This window comes from Anopheles gambiae, chromosome X (assembly GCF_943734735.2).
Source record: "Anopheles gambiae chromosome X, idAnoGambNW_F1_1, whole genome shotgun sequence".
NCBI lineage: Eukaryota > Metazoa > Arthropoda > Insecta > Diptera > Culicidae > Anopheles > Anopheles gambiae.
Genome location: NC_064600.1, coordinates 21,797,520 through 21,809,770, shown reverse-complemented (window position 1 = coordinate 21,809,770; position 12,251 = coordinate 21,797,520). Strand labels below are relative to the sequence as shown.

Below are 12,251 nucleotides of genomic sequence, written 5' to 3'. Positions count from 1 at the left end.
ACCAATATTTTGCGTAGTCTTTGCACATAGAACGCAGAGTTTTCGAAATCAGAAACTTAAAATTCGGTTGCTCTTCTTGCAACAAAGACTTGCTATCATTAATTGCTTTTACTTGCTATCATTGACTCCCGGTTATTTTTGCAGAAAAATTATCTGTATGATACCATGATTTCTTTACCATGCTTTTGCACATTTTTGTGACGTTTTAGTATTGCAAAAAATGGACAATGCAATATTCGCATTGCAGATTACAGTGTCCGATTTAGAATACCCAAAACTATACATGATTTAGAGTATATATATATATATATATATATATATATATATATATATATATATATATATATATATATATATATATATCGATTTATAAAAACCCTAATGTGGGCCTACGTTTGTTAGAAGAATACGTTTGTTTTAGCCTTTTTGAATTATTACAAAGTGTTCACTCATCTTTATCAGCCATAGTTAAATTGCGACTTTACACACCAGTCTTCCCGCTTCTCCAAGTATAAAAAGCACTCCCTGGCCACACATTGCCATTTAATGTATTCACGGTTCCATGAGTATGGTATCCTTTTAGCTACTTGCCTGACAAAACCACCGTGCTTAAATAAAATCAAAAGTATGAAAATATATCGTATGACTGTAATCAAAATGTCCTATGGGCATATGAGTAAAAATTTTAACACAGTAAAACACAATCCAATGAACGATGACGAATGAATGGTACAATATAACTGCCAGTGGTTGGTGTGGTACTGCACATATTCCAATCCATCATATGACTAATCCATAATGCAAGCAATAAATGTTGCTAGTAGTGAGCACTTTATTTTGCCAGTGACAGTAAAGATATAGATACATTCCGTTTATATATATATATATATATATATATATATATATATATATATATATATATATATATATATATATATATATATATATATATATATATATATATATATATATATATATATATATATATAAATCTCGTGTCACGGTGTTTGTCGCGAGTAATCATTTTCAACGAAACTTTGCACACACCTTATGGTGGTATGAGAATAGGTTTTAAGACTTAAAAATCGTTCAGATGTTACACTAAACTTAATTTAAAAAAGATTTTCTAACTTCCATACAAAGAGAAGGATTGTTGTTGTGTTGTATACAGCACTTCGACACTTGGTGTGAGGTTTCCTGGCGGTTTACACTCGATGATCGGATCCTGAGGGGATACGGGCACGATACAACAATCCCAAGTAACAAAGCAATAATGGAATATTTGTTTTTTTTTTGTTGAATAACAAAGTTTGTCGGGCCAGCTAGTATATATATATATATATATTTATATATATATATATATATATATATATATATATATATATATATATATATATATATATATATATATATATATATATATATATATATATATATATATATATATATATATATATATGTATATATGTATATATATATATATATATATATATATATATATATATATATATATATATATATATATATATATATATATATATATATATATATATATATATATATATATCGTGTCTCGTGTGCGGCATTCTACTGCATACATTAATTTAATTTAATTGTAATTGTATCAGTTGATTGTTGACAAGTTGATCGTTTAAAAATATGCATCGTACCAAGAACTAACACATACGGCTAGGATATCCGCTCCGTGTTTAAGTTAACATAGATATCAGAAGAACACAATAGCTTTAATTTACATGTATACTGCTTTCAATGATTGTATACATTTGCTGTGTTCAAGGGTGTAATATATTGTCTCGATTGCGTACATACACTTTACTGCTTGAACACGTGTGACATAGATACACATGTATTCAATACAATTTGATTTTTCTTATTCTCTAGTGTTGGTGGTATTCACTTCAATCTTTCATTCAATACATTAATGTTTAAAGTCAATATTTTTGGATTGATACATATTTGAATGTTAAACTATGTTGCTTTCACAAAAAATTGGTTCAAGTTACGAATGCAATACAAATGTTTAAACATATTCTTAGCAATTATATATTATCAAATATGTTATGCATCGCACCATAAGTTATACAAACGACTTTGACGCACCTGCTTTTAGTAAGAAAACGTACTTTCTACACTCAATACAACTTGCACTGTATTTTTTTAAGCATTTTTGTAGTATCAAATTAAGTATGTTTTGTAAATAAAGGCAACACAAGGTTATGATCCTTTCATTAGAAATGAAAACATATATCACTAAAATTTTCTCTGTAGGAAACAACACGTTTGAAAGAGTACACAATTTTCTTTTAATACCGCGGTGACGTACAGTCAGTTTGCAACTGTTTTGCAAGCATCCTGAAAACACAAATGAACCGAGAACGCGAAACGAAGATACTTCGTGCACGTTTTCATATGCTTCGTATTTCAATAAAACCTACCGAACAAGTTCAGCTTACCGAACAAGACCCGAGTACAACTCCCTACGTTTTTCGTCAAGCCGAATATACGAACATGTATACATATATATGAGATAAAATTTCAGCGCAATTTACTGCTATCCAGGAACGAGCAATTATGACCATTTACAAAACAGGTGAAATAAATTAATCCCAAACAAGATAAAAACAAACACTGAATGAAGGTTTACTAAGTTTGTTTTCATCTATCTATGAATTGATTTTTTTTAACAAAACGTGAATTCGTGTTTAGACACGTAAATGAACCAAATCTAAACACATATATATGAACACACGAAGTCACACGAAAAATCGGAAAGGCTTAGCTCGGCCATTCGTCGGAGGATTCTATCGGACACGAACATGCTAGAACTTTTACGAAGTGTTTTTATTTTGCTCTTTTTTTAGTATAGCGATATGCTGGAAAATTAGTTGCGTTTCGGCATCTCAGCGAATGATACTGCACTTTTAAATCCATGTGTGCCCTAGATTACCTACGAAGAATACATGACTGGTAGTGATGAGCGTTGCGGCTTGAATCTGGCGTTATTTGTTCTAGTATGGATACATCCGTACCGCGATCCTTCAATTCAACCCAAGCAGGATCAATCTGAATCTTTTGCAGCGTTCTTTTCAATCCAATTACAACTGGCTGCTCTCAGGACCTCTTTTCAATTCGTTCCAAATCTGCTGCTATGACCGTTCTCAGCGCTTTTTTCTGGACCCGCTTCTCGTTACTTGCGATTTCGTCGTACGATGGAATCAAAAATGTTTATATTATAAACTGTGCGTACGATTATACCTGTCATCTGATTGATTTGATGAAGAGCATCATATCGTTTACAAATGTAGCACCTTCGGGATTGCTAATAAAAACGTCGGGATAAATTGCATCGCATGGAGAACTGACACAAACTTGAGTGTTTTTTCAACCCGGCATAGAACGTCAATCGTTCGCTGTTTTTTTGCTTCTTTATCGTGTAAATACACATACTATCCACGTGGGTATGATTGATAGCGACACATGACATGCTCATTCATAAAGATAACGCACAAACATATGTGTCATTAGGGCAAAAAAGGATAGTTATTTTCAGTAAGGTTAGAAGTCATCTAAAATCTAAAGAGTTAAATATTTACAAATGGTAAATATTTCAAGTATAATACTGCTTGTCATCTGTTAAATGCTCCGTAATAATATAATTTCGAATTTTATAATGGACTTCTATAATGATTAGGGGATTTTTGCCAAGCTGCTATGGAGGTTTGCAGGCTTGTGGGGAAATATTGCAAATTTTACGAAGAAGTTTTCAAAACAGCTATGGAGTTTTGTATGCAGCTATGGAGCGCTCGGTTGTAGCGCAGTATAAATTATACTTAGATTTTTTTTTTTGAGAGCCGCATGATTATTAATGAGTTTGGTGTGATTGAGCTTCAGATCAATCAAATTAATGACATGAATAACTTTCTTTTTTGCATAATTTTTTTATTCTGTATATATCAAACTAGTAAAACTATTCTTTTCACAAAACTTTTCATGACCGAAACATAACTAACATATGTTCTGATCAGAAAAATAAATTATTTATATGCTTCACCCAACGAACATTTTAAATCTTATCATAGTTTTAACGATGTTGCTAAGATTATTTAATTAAGCCTTCCATTTCATTTGAAAGTTGCGTATCACCACATAAGACTAAAATAAAACTAACTTAAGACTGAAAGTTAAGTTGTTCAAACCATTTCTAGACTTTTAAAACGTAAGGCGCAAATAAACTTTCAAAATTACAACATATTGCTATGGATATGTTCTTGAGATGGCCATGAAGCATTGAATATGAAGTCATAATAATGGTTGAGGGTTATTTGCGAATTTTTATGTTGTATTTATATTTTTTATGATGATCTCGCTTGCGTATGAGCAGAAATTCATGCCAAGAAAATTTCACTGTTGAAATACATTATCATAATTTGAAAAATATCAAAGCGCCTCAATAATATGCACCTTTTTAGCTTAAAAAAATTATTAAAAAATACAGATTCGTTTTAAACACCCTCAATTTGCACCAAAAGGAGTGTCATAAAAACATGAGGTGTTGGTCGTTTTGGAAATTTCCATTTTTTTCTTAATTGACATGTAAACTATGAATTTGTTTATCAATATATCAACATGGCTGACACATATTGCACACATAAATGAACAATCATATTAAAAAAAATGGATTCCATTGGCTTAAGATCAGAAGGACTTTCCTGATCACAAGTTCAGTTGATTTGTAGTGCAATAAGTGTGGCTAAGATCTTTTTAAACCGAACATAGCTTTAGGAAGCGCATGTGCAGACTAATAATTTTTAAGAATCTCCTCGTACAGGCAGAGTCAGAGATATGCGGAATCTGGTGGTAAATATGAGTTAGCATAATCGCGATTTGCTCAGTTTTATCCAATTTTATTTATGAATAAATTTAGACATATATCGAAGAAGGTTTGCAGGGGAGAAAACCACCCACTGCAAGCAAAAGGAAAAAAAATGTTTGGCTAAAAATTCCAAAATGCAATTTGCGCAGAAGTTATAAATACTCGGCTTATTAATGTTTTTCGTTAATAGCGTATCCAAGACTTAATATGCATTTAATAAGAATAATTCATATTGATGCCTTAGTCTCAAATAACAAGTTTTGAAACGTGCTTAAGAATGCATTTACAGGTTGATTAAAGCCACAGATAAAAACTCCAATTTTATTTTAAACAGACAGTCTTATAAGCGTCATAGTCTCAAGTAACAAATCTTTAAACGTGCTTAAGAATACATTTACAGGATGATGAAAGCCAGGCATCAAAACTCCAATTTTAGTTTTAACAGACAGTCTTATAAGCGACTTCAGAACGTTTTAAAGGTTTAACAACTTTAAATACTGTTAAGCATCTTCAAAAGACATGTTAAAATTATGTGACTCAGTACACTCATAGTAAAGAATGCTTTAAGACATGTTTAAGTGCAAAAGGTATGGGAAATGTTTCTTGGGCACCCTTTTCTCATAAGCTTAATGCGTCGCGCAGTCTCTGCTACAATGTGCTACAATGAAATTTGGTGTCCATTATTTACCAGCAAAATTCAATCGTAACTGAAAACGAATCAGACATAGTTGACTGCGATCCATATCAACCGGTTAAAGATTCAACGAAATATATGAACAAGTGTATTTTTTTAGGTTTTACCAGGTTTATGCTTTTTTCGCCGAGTAAACATTGGGTACTTTCGATTGAATTAAATTGTTAATGAGTTTTAATCACTAATCTTAAAAACTTTAATTTTTAATCAGTAATCTTCTCGTAAGATTATATGAAACAAACTTTTCTCTATCCTTATACGCAATTTACGGAAAACGAACAGAAAAATGTCAAACAAACCCATTCCAAATAAACGAAAATTGTATCGATATTATAAAAGGCAGTTAAAAACTTCACAAATTTCGTTGAACATTTATTTCGTTAACCCAAGACATTGCTGTCACATAGCCCTGTCAATGAACTTTTTTTTTTTTTTTCAAAATAAAAATTACCGTTAAGTACACGAAGCATTCTTAAAGTGTGTTGCGAGCGTTAGGAATGGAAGCTGGGTGTTATTCACCCAGCCTGCAAAAGGGCGACAGGCTGGATTGCTCGAATTTCCAAGCCATCACAATCCTTGAACACCGCCTACAAGATCCTGTCCCAGATCCTGTTTCCTACAAATTTTGTCGCAAGCTACCAAGCTAGGTTTGTTGGAGGCAAATCCACCACTGACCAAATTTTCACTCTACGGCAGATCCTCCAAAAGTGCCGAGAGCGCCAGATCCCAACGCACCACCTGTTCATCGACTTCAAGGCGGCCTACGACACCATAAACCGGAATGAGCTATGAAACATCATGCAGCAGCACCATTTCCCTAGGAAGTTGATCCGGCTGTTAGAGTCCACCATGAACGGGGTGCAGTGCAAGGTAAGAGTATCGAACTTGACGTCGGAATCGTTCGAATCTCACAGGGGTCTCAGGCAAGGTGACGTACTCTCCTGTCTGCTCTTCAACATCGCCCTGGAAGGTGTCATTCGAGGCGCGGGGCTAGACAACGACATCCGTGGCACGATCCTCTACCGATCTCTCCAATTTCTTGGCTTCGCGAATGACTTCGACATCATCGGTGGGACAACAGCGAAGGTGTGTGAGGCGTACATCCGACTCAAACGCGAAGCAGCAAGAATTGGATTGATAATCAATGTGACGAAGACGAAGTACCTGCTTGCCGGTGACTCAGAACATCTGGGACGCAATGTATTCGTTGACGGCGACAGTCTCGAGGTGGTAAAGGAGTTTTGCTATCTCATTTATTTATTTCATGTATATATAACCGACGGACCATCGTCTCTAATCGGCAACCTTATAATTCAAATTAAGGAGCATATAAATAAACCTCTAGTTATAAGCAAACATTAAATGTGACGTAGACGCAATTTATCTTTGAACGTGGCAGTAGACATACTAAAATCGAACAAATCTAACACTTCATTGAACTCCCCAAGGGACATACGACATAATAGGGTGTCCCTGGCTATGGTTGTTGGGGGTACGCGGTACACGGAGATGGAAATTGGATCTAAGAATCCGACAGGGAGCGAACAAATTAATGCTGGCTAGTAATGCCGGGGAATCGATCTCTCCGTTAAGGAGCCGGAATATGAAAAGGCATTGGGCGTTTTTTACGTCGAGAGCAGAGTGGTTCAAGTCCGAGAAGCAGACACCGCTGATGGTAGGAGGGCCGAGCGTGGTGGGATTGCCATGGAAGGAGTCGAACCGCGTACCTGGTGAGTCTCCGTTGAATGGCTTCGAGGCGATTGATGTCACCAACGCCAAGCGGGCACCAGATCGGGCAGCAGTACTCCAGGCACGACCTTACGATGGCACAGAAGATCGACTTGACGCACATGGGATCGGTAAACTCGCTACAGGTTCGCGTAATTAGACCGAGTAGCTGATTTCCCTTCGCAACAACGCTATCAATGTGAGGGCAAAATGACATCTTCTGGTCGAGTAGCACCCCCAGATCACGGATACATGTCGTGCGAACCAAAGCCGTGTTGAGCATAGTGTATGTAAACGAGATAGGGTAACGGGCTCTGCTGAATGATATACACTGGCATTTATCAGCACACACTTGGAGCGCGTTTCTGCTGCACCAGCTGTCGAGATTCTCAAGGATCGTTTGAAGGCGTACACAGTCACTGTTGTTTCTAACTGGAGCGAATATTTTTACGTCGTCGGCGTACATTAGGTGTTGGCCTGGCGGTAAAACAAAAGATAGGTCATTTATATAGATGAGAAAGAGTAGCGGTCCCAAGTTACTCGCTTGAGGCACTCCGGAGGAGCTGGTGAAGGAGTGAGAGCGATGAGATCCTATGCTTATGTAGTACGAACGACCAGTTAAATATGAACGCAGCCAGGTGATGTGCCAGTCCAGGAAACCGAGTTTTTTTTAGCTTCGAGAGTAGAATATCATGAGAGATACTATCGAACGCAGTCCTGAAGTCGATATATACTGCATCAACTTGAGTACCACGATCCATATGGTCGAAGCAGAAACCAACAAATTCAGCAAGATTTGTGGTGGATCTCGGGACGGTCGTTACTTCGGACAACGACATCAGCGGCGAAATCCGAAGACGCATTGTGCAGGGGAATCGTGCATATTATGGGCTTCACCGACAGCTGAGATCCAGAAGACTTCGAGCCCGCACGAAATGTGAGATATATCGCACATTGATTCGCCCGGTGGTCCTCTACGGACACGAATCCTGGACCATCCGAACGGAGGATGCAAACGCTCTGGGCGTGTTCGAGCGACGCATCCTCCGGACCATCTTTGACGGTGTGTTCGAGAATGAAGCGTGGAGGAGAAGGATGAACCACGAGCTTGCGGCTGTACGGCGAACCGAGCATCTTGACTGTGGCGAAGGCTGGCAGGACAAAATGGCTGGGGCATGTCATGAGAATGCCGAACGCATGCTCCACACAAATGGTGTTCGACAGCGACCAAATTGAAGAAGGTGTTCGACAGCGATTCGAGCCGGTCTCGTAGTACAATCTTCAACTCTACTAACTAACTGAGAGAGAGAGAGAGAGAGAGAGAGAGAGAGAGAGAGAGAGAGAGCACGTCCTCTTCGGTAATACATCTTTGTAATACATGTTTGTTAAAAGTCCGCTAAATACTCACGGCCGGCACAAGCGACACAAATGCAACCATCATGCAGATGATGCATCTTATGCAGCAGCAGATGGCTCATCAGCAGGAGCTGCTAACCACGCTTATGCAGCGCTCCACACCCGGCCCAAGCAGTGAATCACCAGTAGAAACAACGCTGGATTTCATAGCGTGACAAATCAGTGAGTACAAATATGAACCCGAAAAAAACAGAACGTTTACCGCGTGCTACGCACGTTATGAGAAGCTTTTTGAGAAAGATTCTTTGCACATAGAGGATGCAGCTAAGGTGCTTCTGAAAAAGCTAATACAAATCAACGCGAGCGTTACATGAACTTTGTGCTACCCAAGCATCCCGGAGATTTTTCGTTTGCGGAAACAGTGACCAAACTGAAGCAAGCGTTACAAGTGTCTGAAAATAGTGAAATCTCAATTGGAAGACTTCATGTCGTATGCGTGTAGGGTTAACCGTGCGTGTGAAAATTTTGAACTGAAAGCTATGACGGAAAATCAGCTATAGGTATTAGTATTCGTGCGTGGTCTCAAGAATGAAAACGATTTAGAGTACCGAACGCGGTTATTAAATACGATTGAAAACACGCAGAAATTTCCCTGGAACAATTATCTACCGAATGTCAAGGCATAATTAATTTGCACGCAGATAGCGCAATGATTGAAGATAATGCAAATAGAAAAGTAGCCGGCATAAGAATATGGCCGTCAGCAATCTCGATTTTTTTGCCAAAAGCAAATTGCAATCAGCAACGATTTCAAAATGGTAGTCAGCAACGTTTTCAAAATGGTAGTCAGCATCGTTTGCAAAAAGGAGGAGGTCCATCAGGCATCAATCCAAAAACCCCAAAGAGGGGCGGTCCCGTGGTACAGTCGTTAACTCGAACGACTCAATAACACGCCCGTAATGGGTTCAAGCCCGGAATGGACCGTCTCCCCGTAGTTAAGACTACCTATCCGGCTACGTGGTATTGAATAAAGTCTTGAAATCCTGTATAGCCCGGCATGTCCGCGTAAGACGTTTACGCTAAATATAAGAAAACATCAACAAAGATGACGATGATAAGTCTAAAAGGCAGTTTCCAGAAGTTTTCAATGGAGCAGGAGTATGTAAAAAAGTTCAGGTGCAATTAAAGCTTCAAAAAGATGTTACCCCTGTTTTTCGAACCAAAAGGCCAGTGGCCTATGCTATAAGAAAAGTAGTCGAAAAAGAATTTGATAGACTTGAGCAAAACGGTGTGATTACCCCTATTCACTATTGAGACTGGGCTGCACCTGTTGTGATTGTGCGGAAATCCAACGGAAAGATACGTATATGCGGTGATTATTCGACAGGTTTAAATCAGGCACTTCAAGCACACGAGCAATATTTTTACAACCATAGACCTTTCTGATGCTTTTGCCCAAGTCCCAGTAGAAGCACAAAATAGGCCAATACTGAGCATAAATACACACCGTGGCTTATATTAATACAACCGCCTTCCGCCAGGAATACAGGGTTTACCAGCATAATAAACAACTGTCCACTTGTTTATAACAATAGTCGTTTTGAATACCCTACGGACAAAGAGCGGGTAATTTTTATCATGGTGTGCGTAAAAACCTAGAGTTAAGCCGATGGAAGATTTCCTAGGCTTAAAAAAGGGGGAGGGACCGGGTACCACGGTACTCTCCCACTCCCATATAAAATATACGGTGCGCTCTCTCAATGCTCGCACCCATGCGCGAGCATCCTTTCGTGTGCTTGTCTTTGTTTCTTTCGTGTTGCGCTGTGTGCGTTTCTTTCGTTCAGCGATCGCTCACACTCCCGCGTATTTTTTTGTTATCTAAAGCTAAACAAAAAAACAAACACGCGTCGATCTTTTTTTCATCACTTTATTGAAACATTTACATAACTTTACACGATTTCACACATTTACATACACAATATTAAACTAAAATAAAATCGATCGCTCCATCGATGCAAACGTTGAAGTGGCCGAATATCTGCGTAGATCCTGTCATCTTCTTCTTCTACACATAAATTTTCGTTAATCCAACAACAACAACCTCCGTCGCTGACGCTCGATGTCACACTTTGCATTACGCTGTTTCTATCTCGCCCGTTCTGCCTTCGCTGCCGTATAACACCATCACGCTCGCATCCAACAACAACAACCTCCGTCGCTGACGCTCGATGTCACACTTTGCGTTACGCTGTTTCTATCTCGCCCGTTCTGCCTTCGCTGCCGTATAACACCATCACGCTCGCACGACCCATACGAATACCCCTACCATCGTGAGCACGACCAACGCTGCAGGGGTGCTCAACCGTTTCCTCGCTTTTCGAACTCGACCGAGCAGTGCGCACACTATCGACTCGCCCTTGCGAGCCCCTGCCAGCGCATACGCGTACGAGCGAGCGAGCGAACGAACGAGTGTGTGAGTGGACGAGCTTGGATGGATGAGCCACTGCGGGGGCAAGCACGTACGAGCGAACGAGTGTGAGAGTGCGTTTGGATGGATTCTCGCTTTCTGCGCTGCAATCGTAAGCAGCGCGCTCAACGAAAGCCTCTGACCGACGGCACGTGCCAGTGTGTGTACTCAGTTTTTTTTTTTTTGCGCATGCAGTGTGTGAACTTCAAAGCCGTCAGCGTTTTCATCACTAATGACCATTTCATGATTCTAATAATTCTAATAAGTTAATGCTAATGATGAAGACAGTGTCGGTTTCATTACTTCAAAATTACCAAGGTGCGAACTCATTACAGTATGAGACGATGTTGATTACGGTAAATGTTTACCATACTGTTTTCGATTTCAGTTTTCACGATTTCGGTAAGTATCCTAATCAATGCATAAATTGAATACCTGCCGAAAACCGCTCACCTACTTTCTATCGCGCGTGCGTGTGTGTGTGTGTGTATTTACGATATCAGCTTTTTTTCGCATGCAGTGTGTGAACCTCTTTGCCGTCGGCAAACCATTTTTCATTACTTACTATTATTTCATGAATTTTATTTATTGAGCAAGACAAACATTGTCCGTTTCATTACTTCGTAAAAAAAAAAACCTGTGCGAACTTATTAGAGTAAGAGAAGATGAGAATGTTGATTACGGTGCATGTTTACCATTCCGTTTGATGATTTCGGTTTTTTTTTGTAATTTCATTTCGTTAAGCAACGAATTTCTTTAGGTGCGCATGGTGAAGTATAGTGTAGTGTAGTTTAGAAAAGTGTAGTGTAGTGTAGTGTAGTTTAGTACGCAGGGCAGTGTAGATTTTGTGTAAGGAGATTATTTTCGTAACGTACGTTTCGTGTACGTTTTGTGGTTCAATTTGTTGTTCCTGCGTGGTACGTGTGTTCCTGTGTTCCTGTGTTTCTGTGTTCCGGCGTTTTCTTGCAATTCTGGTTTTGCTACGATATGGAGCATAATGAGGAAAGTGTGGGTAACGGTTGCCCTATGATTGACATCATGTCAGGTATAATATTTCCTACTCTCTTTTATTCACAGCACTTATCTTAAATTCTTTTTTTTTGTTTTACAAT

The 12,251-nt window shown here is 38.5% G+C and overlaps 1 protein-coding gene across 8 annotated transcripts in view; it reads right to left on the bottom strand.

Annotated features, from left to right (window-relative positions):
* LOC4576145 (lachesin) overlaps positions 1–2,377 on the bottom strand; it is a 233,599-nt gene extending 231,222 nt beyond the window's left edge. For 4 of the 8 annotated variants that reach the window (XM_061641094.1, XM_061641064.1, XM_061641121.1 and 1 more), the window contains exon 1: positions 2,122–2,376. The gene's annotated coding sequence lies outside the window, so the exon portion shown is untranslated. Of the gene's footprint in view, positions 1–2,092 lie in introns of all 8 variants that reach the window. The other 4 variants (XM_061641127.1, XM_061641132.1, XM_061641138.1 and 1 more) reach the window with 2 other exon arrangements.
* Between the last annotated feature and the right edge of the window lie 9,874 nt (positions 2,378–12,251).